At 46.6% G+C, this 23498-nt stretch overlaps 1 protein-coding gene and 1 pseudogene across 2 annotated transcripts in view; both read right to left on the bottom strand.

The window, feature by feature from the left end:
- The window catches only part of RASGEF1C (RasGEF domain family member 1C), a 105928-nt gene that overhangs the window by 59603 nt on the left and 22827 nt on the right, over window positions 1–23498 (bottom strand). The window lies entirely within an intron of this gene.
- On the bottom strand, window positions 8037–17695 carry LOC101118271 (zinc finger CCHC domain-containing protein 9-like; annotated as a pseudogene).

Here is a 23498-nt window from a genome sequence, read left to right as displayed (position 1 = left end):
CATCAAATCCGCAACTAGCTTTTGAACAATCATCAATAGGAGAATGCCGGAACCCACCAAAAAAAATATGCCCTATGTCCAAAGGCAAAGGAGAAGCTGCAACAAGACGGTAGGAAGAGAGCAATTGCATTTAAAATCAAACCTCATACCTGCCAGAGACACTCAGAGGGCGCAAACAAAACCTTGTGTGCACCAGGACCCAGGGAAAGGAAGCAGTGATCCCCACAAGAGACTGAGCCAGACCTGCCTTTGAGTGTCTCCTGCAGAGGCACAGGTCAGCAGTGGCCGGCCACAGGGACAGGGGCTCTGGCTGCAGTAGACCTGGGAGGCGCATTGTCTGGCATAAATCCTCTTGGAGGAGGTCACCATTAGCCCCACCAGTGTTCTTGCCTGGAGAATCCCAGGGACGGGGGAGCATGGTGGGCTGTCGTCTAGGGGTCACAGAGAGTTGGACACAACTGAAGTGACTTAGCACCAGCAGCAGAGCCGCTGAGCAGGCGACCCACAAACCAGAGAACAATTATCTCAAAGAAGTTCTCACACTGTTGTGAAAGTTCAAGGCCCCACACTGATTTCCCAACCTGGGGCTCCGGCAAAGGGACTGAGAGCCCGCAGGGAATCTGACTTTGAAGGCCAGTGCCATTTGAATACACAACTTCCACAGGACCGGGGCAACAGAGACTCACAAACAAAACCTTCTGTGTACCAGGACCCAGGAGAAGGGAGCAGTGACCCCACAAGAGACTGAGCTAGATTTGCCTGTGAGTGTTCAGGAGTCGCTGGTAGGGGTGTAGGTTGACAGTGGCCTGCCACAGAGTCAGTGACACTAACTGTCACAGTCCTTTTGAAGGAGGTTGCCATTACCCTACTATAGTTTGGCCTCAGGCCGAACTACAGGGATGTAACATAACCTCATCCACCAGCAGAAAACTGGATTAAAGTTTTACTGAGAATGGCCTGTCCCCTAAAGCAAGACCCAGTTTTCCCCACAGCCAGTCCCTCCCATCAGGAAGCTTCCATAAGCCTCTTGTCCTCTCCATCAGAGGGCAGACAGAATGAAAACCACAACCACAGAAAACTAACCAAGTTGATCACATGGATCACAGCCTTGTCTAATTCAGTGAAACTATGAGCCATGCCGCGTAGGGCCACCCAGGCTGGACAGGTCATGGTGGAGAGTTCTGACAAAATGAGGTCCACTGGAGAAGGGAATGGCAAACTACTTCAGCATTCTTGCCTTGAGAACCCCATGAACAGTATGAAAAGGCAAAAATATATGACAAAGGCAAAAAAATATGAAAGATGAACTCCCCAGGTTGGTTGGTGCCCAATATGCTATTGGAAAAGAGCAGAGAAATAGCTCCGGATGGAATGAAGAGGCTGAGCCAAAGCGGAAACAGTGCCCAGTTGTAGATGTGTCTGGTGGTGAAAGTAAAGTCCGATGCTATAAAGAACAATATTGCATAGGAACATGGAATGTTAGGTCTATCAAGGTAAATTGGAAGTGCTCAAACAGGAGATGGCAAGACTGAACATCAACATTTTAGGAAAGAGTGAACTGAAATGAACTGGAATGGGTTAATTTAATTCAGATGACCACTGTATCTATTACTATGGGCAAGAATCCCATAGAAGAAATGGAGTACCCCTTGTAGTCAACAAAAGTCTGAAACGCAGTACTTGGGTGCAATCTCAAAAATGATATAATGATCTCGGTTCATTTCCAAGGCAAACCATTCAATGTCACAGTAATCCAAATCTATGCCCCGACAACTAATGCTGAAGAAGCTGAGGTTGAATTGTTCTATGAAGGCATACAAGACCTTCTAGAACTAACACCAAAAAAGATGTCCTTTTCATCCTAGGGGACTGGAATGCAAAAGGAGGAAGTCAAGAAACACCTGGAGTAACAGGGAAGTTTGGTCTTGGAGTACAAAATGAAGCAGGGCAAAGGCTAACAGAGTTTTGTCAAGAGAATACACTGGTTATAGCAAACACCCTCTTCCGAACAACATAAGAGAAGATTCTACAATGGACATCACCAGATGGTCAATACCGAAATCAGATTGATTATGTTACTTGCAGCCAAAGATGGAGAAGCTCTATACAGTTGGCAAAAACAAGATTGGGAGCTGATTGTGTCTCAGATCATGAACTCCTTATTACAAAATTTAGACTTTAATTGAAGAAAGTAGGGAAAACCACTAGACCATTCAGGTGCGACCTAAATCAAATCCCTTACAATTATACAGTGGAAGCGACAAATAGATTCAAGAGATTAGTCTGAGAGACAGAGTTCCTGAAGAACTATGGAAAGAGGTTCATAACACTGTCCAGGAGGCAGTGATCAAAACCACCCCAAGAAGAAGACATGCAACAAGGCAAAATGGTTGTCCGAGGAGGCCTTACAAAGCCGAGTAAAGAAGAGAAACTAAAGGCAAAGGAGAAAAGGAAAGATATACCCATCTGAATGCAGAGTTCTAAACAATAGTAAGGAGAGATAAGAAAACCTTCCTAAGTGATCAGTGCAAAGAAATAGAGGAAAACAATAGAATGGGAAAGACTAGAGTTCTCTTCAAGAAAATTAGAGATACCAAGGGAATATTTCATGCAAAGATGGGCACAATAAAGGACAGAAATGGTATGGACCTAACAGAAGCAGAAGATATTAAGAAGAGGTGGCAAGAATACACAGAGGAACTAAACAAAAAGGATCCTAATGACCTGGATAACCACGATGGTGTGATCACTCACCTAGAGCCAGACATCCTGGATGTGAAGTCAAGTGGGCCTTAGGAAGCATCACTGTGAACAAAGGTAGTGGAGGTGATGGATTCCAGCTGAGTTATTTCAAATCCTAAAAGATGATGCTGTGCCTAAAAGAAAGTGCTGCACCCAATATGCCAGAAAATTTGGAAAACTCAGCAGGGTCCACAGGACTGGAAAAGGTCAGTTTTCATTCCAATCCCAAAAAAGAGCAATCCCAAAGAATGCTCAAACTACCACACAATTGCACTCATTTCACATGCTAGCAAAGTAATGCAAAAAATCCTTCAAGCTAGGCTTCAACAGTAAGTGAACCAAGAATCTCCAGACATTCAAGCTGGATTTAGAAAAGGCAGAGGAACCAGAGATCAAATTGCCAGCATCTGTTTTATCATAGACAAAGTAAGAGAATTCCAGAAAAACATCTACTTGTGTTTCATTGACTACGTAAAAGCCTTTGACTGTGTGGATCACAACAACTGTGGAAAGTTCTTAAAGGGATTGGAATACCAGGTCACCTTACCTGCCTCCTGAGAAACCTGTGTGCAGGTCAAAAAGCAACAATTATAACCAGACATGGAACAACGAACTGGTTCAAAATTGGGAAAGGAGTACGTCAAGGCTGTATATTGTCACCCTGCTTATTTAAATTATATGCACAGTAAAATATGTGAAATGTCAGACTGAATGAAGCACAAGCTGGAATCAAGATTGCAGGAGAAGTATCAATAACCTCAGATATGCAGATGACACCACCCTTATGGCAGAAAGTGAAGAGGAACTAAAGGGCCTCTTGATGAAAGTGAAATAGGGGAGTGACAAGCTGGCTTAAAACTCAACATTCAAAAAACTAAGATCATGGCATCCAGTCCCATCACTTCATGGAAAATAGATGGAGAAACAGTGGAAACAGTGACAGCCTTTATTTTCTTGGGCTTCAAAATCACATCTCTCAGCCTTCATAGAACTGAAGTGAGTTATGGTCTTGCTCTGGATTAGGCTTTGGCTTATGGAAATGTTGTGACTGGTTTGATCTTCTATCTAGAACACTAAAATTTCTCCATATTAGTCATAGGGTTATTTCACTTTTGTATCATTTGTATGTTCACTGGAGTAGTACTTTTCATTTCCTTCAAGAACTTTCCCGTTGCATTAACTACGTGGCTAACTTTGGCTCAAGAGACCTACCTTTCAGCCTATCTTGGCTTTTGACATGCCTTCCTCACTAAGTGTAATCATTTCTAGCTTTTGATTTAAAGTGAGAGATGTGTGATTCTTTCTTTTACTTGAACATTCAGAGGCCCTTGTAAGGTTATAATTGATCTAATTTCAATATTGTTGCATTTCAGGGAATAGGGAGGCTGGAGGAGAGGGGGAGAGTTGGGGAACAGGCTGTTGGTGGAGCAATCAGGATATATATATATATATATATATATATATATAAAATTTGTTACATTATGGGTGCTGTCTATGGTACCTCAAGACAATTACAATAGTATTATCAAAGATCATTAATCGGAGACCACCATAACAATTACAGTAATAATCAAATAGTTTGGAATATTGTTAACAAACTGTAACACAGAGACACAAAGTGGGCCAAGGCTGTTGGGTAGAAATGGAGTATTTCCTGCCACATCAATAAACAAGAATGTCACAGTCATCAGCGATCCCAGCTCTCCAGGGCAAACAGGAAGCACAACACCTGTGGAACAATACCTGTGATCTGTACTGAAAAACTGGCCCCAGATAGTTGAGATGGACATGCAATGAATGATTGCAGTGAGCCCGGACTCTTGCATTTCCCATCGACATAAAAGTGCTAAACTTCTTGAGATACCTGGTTTTCCTTAATTAACAACAATCTCTTACTGTTCAGATTACCTGCCCCTTGTTGCACACTTCTGTTAAACCTGGCTCCTCCCCCTCACCTACAGCCTCCTCGGAGCAGCTCTCTCAGGGTAACTTGAGACTTGGGATGCAAAAATTCCCAGTGAATAAAACATAACTCTTTTAGGTTGTGACCGTTTGAAGTCAACACGGAGTTGCCACAAACCTTCAATTAGTAAAAAGTGAAACATCTGCAAAGTGCAAGAAAATGAAGTATGTTTGTATGTACATTTCATAGTCTACTTAGAATCAATATTTTTCACCACCTCAAGTGAAACAGAAAAAACTTAGCCACCATTAGGGTGCTTTACCCGCTCTCCTCTGTATTGTAAGCATCTTATGTATTACATCTACATACACTGAAAACCTCATCTGACAATGCTATCATCTTTGTTTTCAACCATCGAACACATGCTAAAAATTCAAAGGGAGAATTGTGTTTATGTAGATATTTATCATTTCTATTACCCTTCCTTCATTCTTGATGTTTTAAGTGTCCTGGCATCATTTCCTTTCTACCAGGGCAACTTCCTTTAACAATGCAAAAGGGCACGTCTGTTGGCAGTAAATGCTTAGTTTTCTTTCACCTGAGTGTTTCTTATAACATCTTCATTCCTGAATGACCTTTTCAATGGCTCTAGAACTGTAGGTTAACAGTTCTTTTCTTTCAGCATGTTAAAAAGTGTTGTTTCAACTATTTCTGGCCTCTATGGTTTCTCATGAGAAAGCCACAATCGTTTGACTCATTCTTCGCTTATAAGTAAAGCGTCATTTCTCCTGGTAGCTCTTTAAGATTTTTTCTTTGTGTTTATTTTTCGGTGCTTTGATAATGATGGATCTGGGCATGAGTTCCTTTGTGTTTTATTCTGTTTGGAACACACCTTGTTTTGGGGTTCGTGAATATGTGGATCTAATCTTTGATTAAATTGAGATGATTTCAGCCATTGTTTCTTCAAACACTTTTTCTGAATTACACTTTTTCTCCTATCCTTTTGGGACTCTAGTAACATAAGTGTTAGACTTCTGCTGTTATTCTAGAGGTGCCTGAAGCTCTGTTAATTTTTCTTTCAATTTCTCTCCATTGTTCAGACTGGATAGTTTCTACCAAACTACCTTCAATATCACTGATCATTTTCTCTCTCATTTCCAATTCTGTTAGACTTGGGTTATTGTTATTTTTTCAGTTCTAAGATTTCCATTGGGTTCTTTATATCACTTATTTCTTTGCTGATACAGTCTATCTTTCTATTTGTTTCAGAAGTGTTTGCCCTTACTTGTTGGAGCATTTTTACAATAGCTGGCTTAAAGTCTTTGTCAGATAATATGAATTTGCCAGGTTTTACCTTAGCATTGGCATCTATTCACTATCTTTTCCCATGTGAGTTGAGATTTCCTAGTTCTTCACATGTAAAGTAGTTTTGGATGGTGTTATAGACATTTTGAATACTATGTTTACAAGTTCTGATTCTTTTAAAAATCCCGTGGAGAATATGTATGTTATTGTTTTGGCAGGCAATTGATTCAGAGGGGCTTGTTCCTAAAGCTCTGATGGGGTTGTGGTTTTAATGTTCGTTTTATTTTCAAAGCCATTAAGTTGATGTTCAAATTTGTGTGCCACACAGCAGCTAATCTGAGACATGGGCAGCAGTCTATTTTGTACTTTGGTTTGTGGTTGTTCAGTTTTAAGTCATGTCCAACTCTTTGCAACCCCATGGACTATAGCATGCCAGGCTTCCCTATCCTTCACTATCCCCGGGAGTTTGCTCAAACTCATGTCCATTGAATTGGTGATGCCATCCAACCATTTCATCCTCTGTCTCCCCCTTCTCCTCCTGCCCTCAATCTTTCCCAGCATCAGGGTCTTTCCCAGTGAGTCAGTTCTTCACATCAGGTGGCCAAAGTACTGGAGCTTCAGCTTTAGCATCAGCCCTTCCAATGAATATTCAGGGTTGATTTCCTTTAGGATTGACTGGTTTGATATCCTTGCAGTCCAAGGGACTCTCAAGAGTCTTCTCCAATACCACAGTTTGAAAACATCAACTCCTTGGCACTCAGCTTTCTTTAAGGTCCAACTCTCATATCTGTACATGACTACTGGAAAAACTATAGCTTTGACTATACAGACCTTTGTTGGCAAAGTGATGTCTCTGCTTTTTAATATGCTTTCTAGGTTTGTCATCTGGTCCCATTACTTCATGTCAAATAGATGGGGAAACAATGGAAACAGTGACAGACTTTATTTTGGGGGGCTCCAAAATCACTGCAGATGGTGACTACAGCCATGAAATTAAAAGATGCTTGCTCCTTGGGAGAAAAGTTATGACCAAACTAGACAGCTTATTAAAAAGCAGAGACATTTCTTTGCCAACAAAGGTCTTTCTAGTCAAAGCTATGGTTTTTCCAGTAGTCATATATGGATGTGAGAGTTGGACTATAAAGAAAGCTGAGCACCAAAGAACTGATATTTTTGAACTGTGGTGTTGGAGAAGACTCTTGACAGTCCCTTGGAGAGCAAGGAGATCCAACCAGTCCATTCTAAAGGAAATCAGTCCTGAATATTCATTGGAAGGACTGATGCTGAAGCTGAAACTCCAATACTTTGGCCACCTGATGTGAATAACTGACTCATCTGAAAAGACCCTGATGCTGGGAAAGATTGAGGGCAGGAGGAGAAGGGGATGACAGAGGATGAGATAGTTGGATGGCATCACCAACTTGATGGATGTGAGTTTGAGTAAACTCCAGGAGTTGGTGATGGACAGGGAGGCCTTGCGTGCTACAGTCCATGAGGTTGCAAAGAGTCAGACATGACTGAGCACCTGAACTGAACTGAACTAGGTTTGTCATAGCTTTTCTTCCAAAGAGCAAGCATCTTTTAATTTCATGGCTGCAGTCAATCTGCAGTGATTTTGGGGCCCCCCAAAATAAAACCTGCCACTGTTTCCATTTATCCCCATCAATTTGCCATGAAGTGATGTGACCAGATGCCATGATTTTAGTTTTTCGAATGCTGAGTTTTAGGTTTTCACTCCTCTTGCACCTTCATCAAGATGCTCTTTAATTCCTCTTTGCTTTCTGCCATTAGAGTGGTATCATCTGCCTATTTGAGGTTATTGATATTTCTCATGGCAATCCTGATTCCAGCCTGTGCTTCATCCAGCCCAGCATTTTGCATGATGTAGTCTGCATGTAAGTTAAATAACCAGGGTGACAATATACAGCCTTGAAGTACTCTTTTCTGACTTTTGAACCAGGCCATTGTTCCATGTCCATATTTTAATAGAAAATGAGTTTTTATTTAATATTTTAAAAATAATACATTTGTGGCAAGTGTAAATAAAGTTCTAACATAAAAATAAATTGATAATTTGAACCAAGAAAATGATAGAGCCACAAATGCATTTCCAAATGCAAAGTAGTTATCCTATGTTTAGGGATAGTTTATATTAATGTATATTTTTGTTTTTAAGAAAAAGATGATTACAAAAAAAGATGTACAATTGGGTATACAGACAGTTATACCTAAGTTCTATTGGTCAAAAATATATTCTTTTAGAAAATCCATTTTAAACATCTTATACTTTTTTCAGTGCTTTTCTCCAAACACTGGTAGAATGCTCTTTGATGGACTGAACTCAGGAACTGGTTTGGCCATACCTGAATTATACTGATATATACAATACAGGCCTCCAAGCGACAGTCCAGCTCTAACTTGTGAAGCAGGCCCAGTTCAGAATGTTGAACAACCAATAGTACTAATCATCAAAAATTAACAACTATAGGTATGTTTGTTTTGGATTTCTGTGGTTTAGGCACATCCAAAATTTCTTCATCGTCTGCACTCATTCCTTTTGCCCCAGTGACCAACTGTGACCATTTGATCTTAGTTCTGACTTTTAGGACAATCTTTCTTCAAATGTTCCACAGAGCCTAATAGTCTGCAGCCACCACCATCAGCACAGAATCCTTTGGGATTATCAGGACAAGATCTGGACAGATGTCCTATTTCCCCACAAACAAAACATTTTGCAACAGGAAGTTCACCAAGAGCCGGGTCTACTTTAACCCTGCCCTTGTGGATCCACACTGGTAACGTATTCCAGTGCCCATTTCTTGATTCTCAAGGGCAGCAGGGCAATCTGCAATTCCATGGCCAGCTGTCTACAATGGAAACATACCACTGCATTTTTCTTTGCTGCCTGTCTTTTTGATCGTCTTCCTTCCCAGCAACTGTCATCCTTTAAGGCAACTACAATTTTTCCCCTTGCTTCCTGACTGTTGCTATCATCTCACCATTGTGAACCGTCTGTAAGTTTTGTCTTGGATATTCCATTAATCCATTTGCATCTTCATTTAAATACTCCTTTTTCTTTCTATTCTTTTTGTGTTTTGCTTGGGGTGCATCATTTTTAAGGCACAGCCTATTGGCTTCAAGTTGTTTACCCTTTGGAAGGTTTTGGCTTTGTCCCTCAAAGGACCCATTCTTCATGTTCTCCCATAATGTTGTGGGGAAGGGTCTTTTGTTCTGTGTGGTAATAACTCATGTCCATCTGGTCAGGGCTTCATCAGAGGTTTGTCAATCACACAAGAATCCTCCAGAGCAGCAGAGTTACCAGGCCCCTGTGGCGGTGGTGGCTCCATATCCAGTTCTAACTGTTGTTGCTTCTTGACCTGCATACAGATTTCTTAGGAGGCAGGTAAAGTGGCCTGATATTCCCATCTCTTTAAGAATTTTCCACAGTTTGTTGTGATCCACATAGTCAAAGGCTTTTGCATAGTCAACAAAGCAGATGTTTTTCTGGAACTCTCTTGCTTTTTCTATGATCCAACGGATGTTAGCAATTTGATCTCTGGCTCCTCTGCCTTTTCTAAATCCAGCTTGAACATCTGGAATTTCAAAACCTATGATGTACTCTTTAGGGTCAGATCCCAACCTGTGCAGCTTGGGGATTAGCCCAGGAGTTAATTAAAAAACTTTATGACCTCCTCTAGAATTTTCCATTGTCCTGGAGCTCCCTTTTTTGGTCTTCAAGCCAGAGAGCTAGGGCTTTGCTTACCCAGCTTACCCAGTTCTGCTATGCACTTCCCGTGACTATGCCTGAACCTAGGGCTAAACGGTGGGAGGACAAAAGAGAAAGCAAAGTGCCAAGTTCATCCTGCCTTCAGTTGGGCAATAACGCATCTGTTCAGACAGAAAGGCTCCCCTTCCTCGGAGTTTTAGGTTCTTGCAGGGTCCATGAAACGCTGTTGTAGAATTGCTTGTGAGCTGGAGTAGAAAAGAGCACAGGCAAGATGTTTTTAACTGTAGTCTCCTGCTCTCTCTAAGAGACCGCTCACTTGCTCCTTGAGCCAGAATCAGCAGATGTCTCCCAAAGCTCTTTGTGTCACTGTTGATGTCCCTTTTAGTTTTCAGGCTGCCCTGAGTTTAGGCAGGGAACACCAGTGGAGGAAAAATGGTGAGCTCACTGACAATTAGGCGGTACTTCAAATTATGATTTTCTTCTCCAATCTGCCTGTTATTACTTAGTTTTCAAAGTAGCTACTCCATGCATCCTGTTTGATTTTAAGCTGCAGTCAGTGGGAGAGACAGAATGGAGCATACTCACATGATCCTACAACCCAAATGTTGGTGTTTATATTTTTGTAGTTTTATTCTTTTAAAAAATCAATAATGTTTGTTTTCATTACATTAACATTCCACGTTTTCATTACATGGAAACTTTCAAGTTGTGGGAAGTGATAATGGTGATTCTGATAGAAATGTAAAATTTCATTACAGAATATTTTCATTTTAATAAATGAGTTTTTATTTAAAAAAATAGTTAGCAAGACTACTCCAGCAATGCCTGCCTGCTGTGCCCCACATATGTATCCACACTCCCACCACTGAGTCAAGTTTTCAGTTGTTTCTTCCATTTCAGAAGACCCTTCTGTTCGTTTTGAAGATCCAGCTGCAGTGTCGCCTTCTAGAAGAAGCCTTCAGAAATGCAGTAGACACGGGGCTAGGTCCAATGCGTTTGGAGGTGGCCACAAGAGGAGCTGAGTAGAGAAAGGGTCTTCTGAGCAGCTGGGGTTATAGAGACAGACTTGGGAAGGGCTGGTAGGCTGGGACAGGAGAAGCTGTTGGCAGGTGGGTGTGTGGGCTCCTCCCTGAGCCCGAGTTTCCCCCCATACACAGTGCAGATGACAAGCCCACATAAGCATGGAGAGGCTGTGAGTGTCTGTGCCCAGCGCAGCGCTGGAACTTGATTAGAACCATCACTGGTTACATCCCATGGAATGGCTGGGCCTCCTCTAAAGTCCTTCTCATGGTCTGTGAAGTCCCACCAACTGGGCTCGAAGCCCACCTCTCCAGCCTTGCCCCAAATCCTTTCCTTGCCTACACTACACTTATTCCCACCTCAGGGCTCTGTGCTTCCCCCATGGGGAACACCCTTCCCCCAGGCCTTCACCTGGCTGCTTTCCTCTTATCCCCCATCAAAGCCATCTCTGACCACAGGTTCACATGGTGTTCACTGCCCAGTCATTCTCCACACTGGTGCTGTGCTTAGTCACTCAGTCGTGTCCGACTCTTTGAGACCCCATGGACTGTAGCCCACCAGGCTCCTCTGTCCTTGGTATTTTTCAGGGAAGAATACTGAGGTTGGTTGCCATTTCCTCCTCATTTCGTATTCCTGTGGCATGAAGTTATTGTGTCTCTTATTTACTTGTTTGGCCCCTGTTCCCCCTCATGTGACCATGAGTTCTTGAGGGTGTGGCTCTGCCAGCCCTACTCCAGGCTGTACCACCAACATCTGGAACGGGGCTCACCTAGCACTTGCGGAAGGGCTAAATACAGGAATGAATGAATGAACAAACGACAGCCACGGGGAGGTGACTGGTGCAACAGCGGGCAGAGGAGGGCAGAGAAAGTGCCCAGGGGCGCCTGGCCGGTGGCCAAGGCTGCCAGTGGTGGCCGCACGGCTCCGTGGGGCCAGCCAGCCAGGCGACAGCTGCCAGGGAGGAGAGTGGCTCACTCTGTGAGGGGACACAGAAGTCTTATTTACCACAGACAATGAGCCTCAAGACTGTGTGAAAAACACATTTGTCCCTGAGACGCGTGAATCGAGGGCGCGGGAATGAAAGCGCTAGCTGTTCTTAGCTGAGTCTCCCCCCAGCCCCCGCCCGCCAGCTGAGAGGCCCCGCCCGGCCCGGCCGCCCAGGCCCCCCGCCCGGGCCCGCGGGAGGCCCCCCACCCTCCCGTGACCCACCAGAGTCAGCCGTGCCCAGGCTTTCCTGCCGCTGAGCCTCCTGACGGCGCTCCCGGCGCAGGCCTCAGCCGAGCCACTGTCTGCGCGAGTGCAGCCGCTCACGTCCCTCTCCTGTCCTCCTCCTCCTCAGGCTGAGGCGGCCCCCTGCTCTCGGCCCCTCCTCACCGCAGGCTGTGACGCGTGTGTCTCTCTCTAGCGAATGGCTGGGGTCAGGACGACCCTTCTGTGGGCCCTGCCCCGCTGGAGCCTGGAGGGCAGGGGCTCTTGTTAGCACTACAGAGCTGTTCCAAATCGGGGCCCCTGAGTCCCAGAGAATTGGTGCTTAGTTGTTCAGCTCTGTCCGACTCTCTGTGACCCCCAGGCTCCTCTGTCCATGGAATTCTCCAGGCAAGAACACTGGAGTGGGTTGCCAGGCCCTCCTCCAGGCCATCTTCCAAACCCAGGGATGGAACCCAGGTCTCCCACATTGCAGGCAGATTTTTTTACCATCTGAGCCATCTGAGCCCCAGAGAGTTGGAGACAGACCAAGTCGGAAGCCACGGCCCCGATTCCAGGTTCAGGGACCACATGGTGAGACCCAGGCCGTGGCTCCCCATTCCAGACATCCTGGGGCCCTCCTCCAGCCCAGGAGCGGGATCCCCACCGCCAGAACCTCCTTAGGGAGGGAGGACCCCGTCGGCAACAGAGGAGGAAACCACTCTCAGTTTAGGTTTTGTGGCCTCCTCCTCATCAGGCCTGAGTCTCGAACGTGATGACAGAGCCTGGGACTTTCAGCTTCCACAGCTGAGCCCTGAAGGCAGGCCTCAGGTGAATCTGTAAGGTGTGAGTGTTTTGGGGGTGCCAGGCCTTGGGCCTGCTCACCTGGAGGTGGCAGGGCAGGAGGAGCCTCATGTTCAGACACTGCAGACTGGGAGGAAGGAGACATCAACAAGGACCACGGTCCCCACCTCCTGTGGCCTTGGGACCCCGCATAACCCTGGCGATGACAACACCCCAGCAAACCCAGAGTCAGCCTTCTGGGCTGATGGATTTGCTTTCATCAACACTGATAACATCGGGACTGCCTAGGCCACTGTGCAAGGCGACCACTGCCCTGCCTCCCTGCTGAGGGTCAGCCCCCACTGCCTGCATACCCTCAGGGATGCCGCCCATCTGTCTTTGGAGTCTGAGGCAAAAATAGTTAATCGCATCTCCACGTTCTGCATGAGTCACCCACACCTCTTCACAAACGCCTCTCAGGCATTTTCAAAGACAAGAAACAGTCGGCAAAAATAAAGGCTTTATTTTTTTTTTATCCCTGTGGCTTCTGGGATTTGTTTCAGTATCTGGGGAGGCAAGCCTGGGAGGCTTGGGGATGAGCTCTGTGGGCTACATGGAGCAGGGAGGGGATCTTCCTCATTGCCTGGTGTGGAACAGCCTCCTCACCTGTCTGAGTCTCAGTTTCTGCATCTATAAAGTGGGCTCATAATAGCCCCCCTTGATGGATCTACTGGGGTCAGAAGTAGAGTCCCCGCTCTATGGGCATGGTGCTGCCCACTCTGTGACGAGATGTACTCAGGCTCCTGGCCAGGAGGTTGAACCAGCTTGCTTCTCTGCCTCGTTCAGGCAAGAACTGCCCCGGCTGCCTAGGCTTCCACTGCTGCTTGGGTTATCCAGCCTTTCTCTGAGCTCAGGCCTCTCTGAGCTGGCCAAGTGCACCTTAAGCTGTCTTATCAGGGCCCAGGAATGACGAGGTAGTTGAGGAAGCAGGGGCATGGAGGTGTAGGGATCCCCAGCAGTTAGGACAGTCTGGGGTGTGCAAAATTCACAGGTGCTGCTGCCCACTGACTCCCCTCAGACCCTTCCGTCAAGCGCAGCCAGGGACTTCCTGCCCCAGCCTGAAAAGAACTGGGTCCACATTCTCCCTTCTCCAGAATCCCTGCCAGGCTCCCCCTGGGAGCTGGAGCCCACCTGGATCTCCCCACACGTGTGGCCTCTTGCCCTATGGCCCTCCCACCTGCCCACCAGCATCCCGTCCCGCCTCTCTGGACCCTCCCTGCCTCCAGGCCTTTGCACTGCTGTACTCTCTTCCTGGATGGCAGAGGCCGAAGTTCAACCTGCTGTCCTTTCCTCCAGGGAGCCTGACTCAATCCCCTCAGCCCTGCTAATGGCCACAGCTCCCTTTCTGGGCTCCCATGCCATTCACACAGTCCTCTGGGCAATCTGTCCTCGGGCAAAGCCTGTGGTCCCTGTGTGGCTCTCTCACCTACTTATTCGTGGCCAGGGAGGGTGCAGTTCACCACTTGTGTCCCTCATACTGATCCAGGCGGGCAGCTGCCAAGCGCATCCACGATGGTCACTCCAGGTAAACCAAGAGGTTGACAAGCAGGGGTCAGGTGTCCTGCCCCTGTAAACGGTGGATCTGCTGACCTTGTTTACACAAGGGTTTTCACGAGAATCAGCATTTCTGCCTTTACTGAAGAGCTCAGAAGAGCCCGCCACATCAAGCCTCCATTCTTTCTTGGCACTTGTCCCTCTACCCAGGGAGGCCACCAGCCTGCTGTCCCCATCATCTGGCTGGCCTGATTCAGCCCTCTGTTGTCACTGGGGTTCAGGTGCCTCAGGGGACCCAGTGTTTTGAGAGACCAGACACCAGACCCTCGCACTGACTGCATATCCCTGGGGGTCACACAGACATTGCTCCCTAGGACGTTTGCTCCTAGCTAGAGATGTCTGTCAGGGGTCCGGAAAGATTTATATATATATATATATACACATATATATAGTAGTTTATTAGCTTGAACAGCAAGCTATCTTACATCTTTTAGGAAGAAAAAACACTACATTTAAAAACGCATCACCCACTGAATTTGGCGGAGAAGGCAGTGGTACCCCACTCCAGTACTCTTGCCTGGAAAATCACATGGATGGAGGAGCCTGGTAGGCTGCAGTCCATGGGATCGTGAACAGTTGGACACGACTGAGTGATTTCACTTTGACTTTTCATTTTCATGCACTGGAGAAGGAAATGGCAACCCACTCCACTGTTTTTGCCTGGAGAATCCCAGGGACGGGGGAGCCTGGTGGGCTGCCATCTATGGGGTCGCACAGAGTCGGACAAGACTGAAGCGACTTAGCAGCAGCAGCAGCAGCACTGAATTTGGACACAATTAAAATGTGTCCTAAGCATTTCCTTGGGGAAGGGACACAACACCTCTACTCAATTAAGAGAAACATTCGTAAGGTCTAGGTTTTTATTTTTACACCCATCGTGCCATGGATTCGCAGGAATCAGCTCCAGGAGTTCAGGCTCCTTTCCATTGGTCCTCAGTGTGCTTCTTTGGGTGGAGCAGGCCAGCACTTCAGCTGAAGCCAAGTCCCTTTTCCTTTGACTTCCTTCTATTTCTTTTTTTTTTTTTTTTTTTTTGACTTCCTTCTATTTCTGATCATTTTTCTTCGCACATTTCAGGAAGCTATCTTGGCTCTTAGAGTCCTTAATATGCTCAATACGCACATTAATTCTCTTGGCAAGAATCTTGCCTTGACTTGATTGCTTACAATGATGCCAACAGCATGCTGGGTGACACTGCAGACTCGCCCACTTTCGCCATGGCAACCTTTGTGGCGCATTCCTTCTTGAACAGTACCCATTCCCTTGATAGCCACAATATCACCCTTCTGGTAGATTCACATGTATGTGGCCAAAGGAACAACTCCACGTTTTCTAAAAGGCCCAGAGGTCACTCAGCGGGTGTCCCTCCTCTTCCCCTTTGTGTTGCTCATTTTGGCAAATTACTGGAAGATGGTGGTTCCAGCTGAAAGGCAGGAAACATCTTAATGGACAGAGAAATAATTTCATTTCTCCCTGAATTTGGAAATCTGAAGGAAGTAATTAAAACCTATGGGATGGTCCCAGAGCACTGGGCAGTTGAATGACGGGGAGAGAGCGCTGCCGCACCCCCCACTACCCTCCCCCACCAGATGGATGGCAGCACTGGAGCAGGAGGGCCCAGCAACGGCAAGCAGGGCCACTCAGCTGCAAATAGCTCCAGGAAGCAAGAAGCTGCTTTTAAAATACCCCTCATTCCTGCTATAAGAGGAAGTTCTCACAGCTGAACTTTAACAAATTCGTTGTTGTCTTTTCTGGGAAGAATGAAGTCATCCGTGTTATAATAAAACAAAGAAACATACTGTTTTTCTCTGGCTTCTCTCAGGAACCTTGAGTACAGAGAAAAAGCTCTTGTCAGAGAAGCCGGGAGGATGTGTGAGTGTATCCGAGGCCCAAACCGGTGGCTCGGCTGGGCATGCCGGGTCAGTCCTGGCCCACGCTGCAGCCTCTGAACTTGGGGGCCCTCACCCACGGCCAGCACATGTAGCTTGTGCACAAATGTGACTGTGATCTCGTTCCCTCTAGGACTGCTGAAAAGCAGTTTGATTGTCACCTGCAGGGGGACACGAAAGGGGTCTTATGGTTGTCACAGAAGGGGAAACTGAGGCTCAGAGAGAGGGCCTGACCTGTGCTAGGACACCTAATTGGACTTGGTGGGGGACAAGATAGCCCCCACCCCTTCCATGGATTCAAACTAATATTGGGCTTTTATTGACTTCTGAAATGGTCTGGGGTAGCCCACAGCCAGGATGGATTCTGACTTGAGAGGTTCTCCATGCAGAGACCCAGGCAGCTTGTGTGGGAAAGGCCCAGGCCGGATGAGGGGCTACTGAGATCACAGGCAGTTGAGGCTGGCCCAGTGCACATGGCCAACGCTAGGCGTCCATGCAGAGCAGGGCCTCCCCAGCCACTGTCCTAAAAGACAGTCAGGGAGGCAGTAGTGTTAGAGCTTGAGTCCTGTGTAAAGACAGCACTTGGGCATGGCCACCTTTGCAAAAGCCAGTGAGCCTCTGCCTCTAAAGATGAAACCTCTTACACTGGGGGTTCAGTTCAGTTCAGTTGCTCAGTGTCCAACTCTTTGAGACCCCATGGACTGCAGCACACCAGGCTTCCCTGTCTATCACCAACTCTTGGAGCTTGCTCAAACTCATGTCCATTGAGTCAGTGATGCCATCCAACCATCTCATCCTCTGTCATCCCCTTCTCCTCCTGCCTTCAATCTTTCCCAGCATCAAGGTCTTTTCAAATGAGTCAGTTCTTCACATCACATGGCAAAAGTGTTGGAGCTTCAGCTTCAGCATCAATCCTTTCAGTGAATATTCAGGACTGATTTCCTTTAGGCTGGACTGGTTGGATCTCCTTGTAGACCAAGGAACTCTCAAGAGTCTTCTCCAACACCACACCCTAGGGGTAGGGTCATCCTGATCAGATGTGAGCACTGGACATCTGTCCCTAACCTCAGCATCTGGGGAAGGCTGGTCATCAATTGGAGCTGCATTCCTGGAAAATGCAGATACTGAGGTCTCACACCAGCTTTGGACAGCCCAGGTGGTTCTGATGCCCAACCAGCCAAAGCCTCCACCTAGAGGAGTCCCAGAAATGGGGACCCTCCAACTGCCACCCATCCGAGAGCCCACAGGCAAGGCCCACCCACCTCAGAGCTTCCTAATAAAGTGGACACAGTGCACCACCTCACTTGTGGACAGGAAGACACTGGTGTGAATCAGCTGCCTCGTGCCAAACAAACTCACAGCCCAGATACGGTTACCTCTTCCCTCAAACCTCTGTGTCCAACCATGCCGCTGCTCTCATCCTCCCTGTTTCCTATGAGGCGACTGTGGTTGAGTGACTTGTGCACTGCAGTGCGGGGAGCTGGGGGAGCCAGGCCAGGACACAGTGTGTCACCCAGAACCCAGCTCATGCCACCTCCTCCACTCCAGGCCCTGGGCCACATGATTCAGTGCAAGGAATCGCCAAGGAGGAGTGTGAAGAAGTGAGGGCAGCCACCAGGAGAAGTCTTCGCAGGGCTGGGGACACCTATATGCCAGGTATCAGAAGGGTGACAAGGGTGAGGCTCCCCTGTGCACACCTGTCCTCTGCACACCCGCTCTGTGCAGCCCCCTGCATCCCTCCAAGAACCAGGCTCAGGACCTTCAGGACATGACACCCTTCACTCCAGTGTTTTCTGAATGACACATTCCAGGATCATTTTCATATTTCCAGGCCTGACGACTCTCTGCACAGCTATTTACTTAGTCATGTTCTTCATGTCCATTCACATTTTAAAATTAGTATCACTCTTACTGATATTATCTATGAACTCATGCGTCTAATGTGCTGGCCATGTGCTTTTGAAAATGTGTTCAAATAAGCATACTGACACATGTCGGTGACTGAAGAGTGAATACTGTTAAGGCGGTCAGTGCTCAGCACTGCTCGAGTGACTCAAGGGAGAATAAATGTATTACAGCCAGTCCTCGGCATTGCTGGCCCCTGAAGACAGCGGCTGGCGCTGAGGTGGATTATAGGTCCTCCAGTCTCGGAGTCTCAGGTGAACCAAGCTGCTTCCTTGACATGCCCGAGATGCACAGGGACCTCAGCTGGCCACAACCTCCAGCAGCAGGTGGCCCCTGCGGCAGAGGCCACACAGGCCATGCCCTCGCCTAGGTACACGTTCCACGTGGGCTCCAGGCCATGGAGGGCCTGGCAGGGCACTGAATGGTCCAGCCATGCTGAGTGCTACTTTTGTCTTGGCCCAAGCGGCTGTCAGTCGTGTCTTCGGGACAACAAAGACTGGGCTGTGTGGGCTGCCAGGCCAGCCCAGGCACCACATGTCACACCTCTAAGACTCGCTGGGATAAGGCGGGGAGGAGTCGCTGCTTGTGCAGACGGGCCCTGCTGCTCAGGGGACAGGCAGTTCTGGGACTAACACTTCAGAAAGACTCCGCCACAAAGACACTCTGAAAACATCAGCGTGTTGGCAGTGTTAGCTGTCCAGGCCAGGCCCATCTGAGCACCCTCCTGGCCCCCTCTGGTCCTGGAGGTGGGGGCTACACAGAGCAGGGGCTTCTAGGGATGACAACTTTGACAGCATGTGGGTGACTGAGATGTGGGGGTGAGACTCGGCGAGAGAAAGGAGTGGCTGGCAGAGGGGCGGGGAGGGGGATGCTAGCCTAAAGGCCACGGGACAACAGGAGCTACTTAGCAACAGCCACAGAGCAACGGGGTCTCCTTAGAGAGACAGCTCCTCTCGGGAAGCCGCCTGTTAACTGGCTCCATTTCTAGCCTCCTCTCAGTCCAAGCAGCCCCAGCAGGGGCCCTCAGGTGAGGGTCTGCAAAGTCCCTCTGGCCAGGCTACAGTGGTTCCAGGACAAAGTGAGGCTAGGGCATGGAAAGTGAGAGGAAGCACCTGGATTCCTTCTTGTCCACACCAAGACCTGGCCTCTGCTGCAGCGGCCCAGGGTCACGGGCCTCTGTGGCTTCTGCCTACTCAGCATCTATTCCTCCTTATGGCATCAGAGACCATTCTGTCCTTTCTTTCTTGCCTGTGGTATTAAGGGCATGTGGTCCCAGTGGCTACTTGGGGTAGGAACTAGCTTTCCCTACAGTGCTTTGGGATGGGTGTGTGATTCGGGTGCAGCCACTCAGGGCATCCCTGGTGGCTCAGACGGTAAAGCGTCTGTCTACAATGTGGGAGATCTGGGTTTCACACCTGGGTCAGGAAGATTCCCTGAAGAAGGAAATGGCAACACACTCCAGTACTCTTGCCTAGAAAATCCCATGGATGGAGGAGTTTGGTGCAGGCTACTGTCCATGGGGTCGCAAAGAGTCGGGCACAACTGAGCGACAGAGAGAGAGACTCAGGGCATGCCACCCCAGCCTTAGGAACAGATCCATGCGTCGGAACTTCACTGGGGTGGGCCACCAGACAATTCCTGGGACAGGAATTTGAACTGTTGGGGCAGAGACTCTGCCTTCTGCTAGGGAAAAGGAGGGGCAGGAGGTAAACGTAAGGCTGCCAAGGGCCTTCTGGTACAGGAAGCCCAAGTGGGGAAAGCAGAGCCAACCAGCAGAGGGCCAGGGACCAGGTCCCAGAGCTAGCCGTGTCTGATGTCCACCCCTAGACTTTTCTTTTTAGTTTTAAAAATATTTACTTATTTTTAATTGAAGCATAATTGCTTTACAATATTGTATTGGTTTCTGCCAAACAGCAACATGAATCAGCCATAGGTACACCCCTAGACTTTTTATTTACAGACGCAAAGACATCCTCCTTTTGTGCTTCACCTGCGTCTGCTTGAGCTGAGATTCTGCACATGCAATGGCAAGAATCCTAAGACCTGAGGCTCTGGAGACACATGGTTTTGGAGCACACCGCCAGCAGCAGCGGGTGGGCTACACCCCATCAGCTATGGGCTGTGGGAACACATAGGCTGACCAGGGCAGACATGCATTTGGCCCTTAGCTGTGAGCCCCTGGGAGGTCCCTTTCCCTCTCACATTCTCTTCTACAAAGATATTAAAATTTAAAAAATAAAAAACTAAAAAAAAAAAAAAATGGTTCTAAGAAGCCCAGCTCACAGGCTGACGTGCCAAGGCGACATCTGCTCTGAAACTCAATGGAAGGAAGGACCAGACATGGGCGGGACATCCTGGGAGTTGGGGAAGGGCTGTGCAGGGAGGCAGCAGGTGTCAAGGCCCCAGAGAAGGGAGCAAGCCAAGAAGAGCAAGGCCACTGTGGCGAGGGCAAGGTGAGCAGCGCCCTCCCCGTGGGGCAGGGGACGAGCAAGAGGCAGGTTTGGTCAAGTGCTGTGGGATGGGCCTGGTAGGTCTCTGCTGGGTGAAGAATGGACAGAGGAGAGTCCTGACTGTAGGATGAGCTGAATCAGGGGGTGGAGAGAGTGGCTGCATCCTGGGCAAGGCGATGCCCACAGGCTGTGCTGATGTGTGGACGGCAAGGGTGTGGCTACTCAGGCGGGCACTTGGCCATCCGGGGGACTTGGCTGACATGAGGGAAACCGCAGGAAGATGTGAGAGTCGGGGGAAGCCCAGAGTAGAGCAGTGGAGGAAGACAAGGCTGATTATTGGGCCAGCCAGATGGACAGAGGAGGAGAGCTCAAGGGCACGGTGACCCTCTGTGTGATGCACCAAGGTTTGGAGGACAAGCTCCAGAGCAACAGATGGGTGGCATGAAGGCGGAAGCTGGCATGGATGTACACCTTTGACCATAATAACTACTCTGGGACCCTGTCCATGGAGAATGCAACCATTGACAGCTCCTGCCAAGAACAAAGACATCCACCACATTGCAAAGAGTGCAGAGCACCTGGCCACAGGCCCTGGCTAAGCAAAGGGTCGTCCCTCTCTCCAACAGAACGCCATGCAGTAGTGGCAGGAGCACAGGAGATGGTGAGCACATCTGCAGCTGAGGAGTGAGAAAAGCCAGTTATGATTCAGGCTATGCTCAGAATGAGTGAAGCTTTGCACAAGAAAAATACACCTTCACACACCCAGAATCACTGCAGATGGTGACTGCAGCCATGAAATTAAAAGACGCTTACTCCTTGGAAGGAAAGTTATGGCCAACCTAGACAGCATATTCAAAAGCAGAGACATCACTTTGCCAATGAAGGTCCGTCTAGTCAAGGCTATGGTTTATCCTGTGGTCGTGTATGGATGTGAGAGTTGGACTGTGAAGAAGGCTGAGCACCAAAGAATTGATGCTTTTGAATTGTGGTGTTGGAGAAGACTTGAGAGCCCCTTGGACAGCAAGGAGATCCAATCAGTCCATTCTGAAAGAGATCAGCCCTGGGATTTCTTTGGAGGGAATGATGCTGAAGCCGAAACTCCAGTGCTTTGGCCACCTCATGCGAAGAGTTGACTCATTGGAAAAGACTCTGATGCTGGGAGGGATTGGGGGCAGGAGGAGAAGGGGACGACAGAGGATGAGATGGCTGGATGGCATCACTGACTCGATGGATGTGAGTCTGAGTGAACTCCAAGAGTTGGTGATGGACAGGGAGGCCTGGCGTGCCGCGATTCATGGGGTCACAAAGAGTTGGACACGACTGAGCGACTGAACTGAACTGAACTGAAGTGAACTCAAGCTTTTATCAAGTTTAGTAGAAAAGCTTTTGTATACTTTATATACATAATATGTATAACATATATTTTAGAAAACTTATGAATTTTTGCTTAACTAAAAAAATTATGACATTTTGATTCCACTTGTTTGAATTAGTATGAATAGAATGCTAGATTTCTAATTAAAAAAAATAGATATGCAACAAGCAACAGCGGTTTACAGTATAGCACAGGGGCCAATAGTCAATATCTTGTAATAATATATTGTTCAGTCACTCAGTTGTGTCCAACTCTTTGTGACCCCATGAACTGCAGCACACCAGGCTTCCCTATTTTTCAACATAATGGAAAATAATTTCAAAAATAACATGCATATATGTATAATTTAATTGCACACACAGAAAAGAATTCTACTTTTTGAAACTTAGTAATGTTTATCTTTTTGCCAATTTTTCTAAGTATCCTATAGACATCTAATAATAATGTATGAAATAAAAAATTTTAAATAAATGTATATAGGATATGCATAATATAAATAAATTAAATATAAATCTATTATAATTAAACTATTAATGACATCGTTCAAGATGTTTCTATTCTTATTTTTTTCTGCACTTGATAAAATATTCTCACTATGATTATCAATTTTTTCTACTTCCTTATATTTCTTCTGATTTTTGCTTTATGTATCTTTGTTTCTTTGTCAAGGTATCTAATGGATTATGATGTCTATCTTCTTTGTGAAACTGCAACTTTTAGCACTGAAAATATTCATCTTTGTTTCATTTAAAATAAATTAATTCTGAAAACAAAAACAAAGGAACAAAACGTCTGGACTGCATAATGATCTGTACTTTTATCTAGTTCGTTTTACTTCTCTATTTCATATTCAGGGCTCCCATTTTGCTTAGTTTATGTCTTCCATTTCTTCGTCTCTCTTTTTTGATGTTCTTTCTCAAGCCTTTATCAAGCACAGTAGAAAAGCGTTTGTATATATAGTATGTATAATATAATATCTATTTTGGAATACTTTTGAGTTTTTGCCTAGCTAAAAATTTAGGACATTTTGATTCCACTCATTTGACCTAGTATGAACAGAGTGCTATAGTTCTAATTAAAAAAACAGACATGCAACAAGCAACAAAGTTTTACTGTATAACACAGGGAACTATAGTCAATATCTAGTAATACTTACAGTGGAAAATAATCTGAAAAATAACGTGTGTATATATATATATATATATATATATATATATATATATATATATATCTCAATCACCTTGCTGTGTACCTGAAATGTTGTAAGTCAACTATACTTCAATAAATCTACATATTAAGAAAAAACTAAAATTAGATTGCAAATATGAGTGATACCATATGATATTTGTCTTTTTCCGTCTTACTTCACTTACTGATAGCCTCTTGGTCCAAGCACACTGCTGCAAATGGAATTATTTCATCCTTCTTTACGGCTGGGTGGTAGTTCCACTGTATATGTGGACCACGTCTTCTTTACCCACGCCTCCACTGATGGCTGTTTAGGCTTCTTCCTTGTCTTGGCTATTGTATAACGCTGCAGTGAACGCTAGGGTGCATGCACTTTTGCAGATTGTGGTTTTCTCTGGATATGTGCCCAGGAGT

This window comes from Ovis aries, chromosome 5, assembly GCF_016772045.2.
Source record: "Ovis aries strain OAR_USU_Benz2616 breed Rambouillet chromosome 5, ARS-UI_Ramb_v3.0, whole genome shotgun sequence".
NCBI classification, from domain to species: Eukaryota; Metazoa; Chordata; class Mammalia; order Artiodactyla; family Bovidae; genus Ovis; species Ovis aries.
Note: the sequence above shows the minus strand (reverse complement) of the source record. Positions and strands in the feature narration are given on the sequence as shown.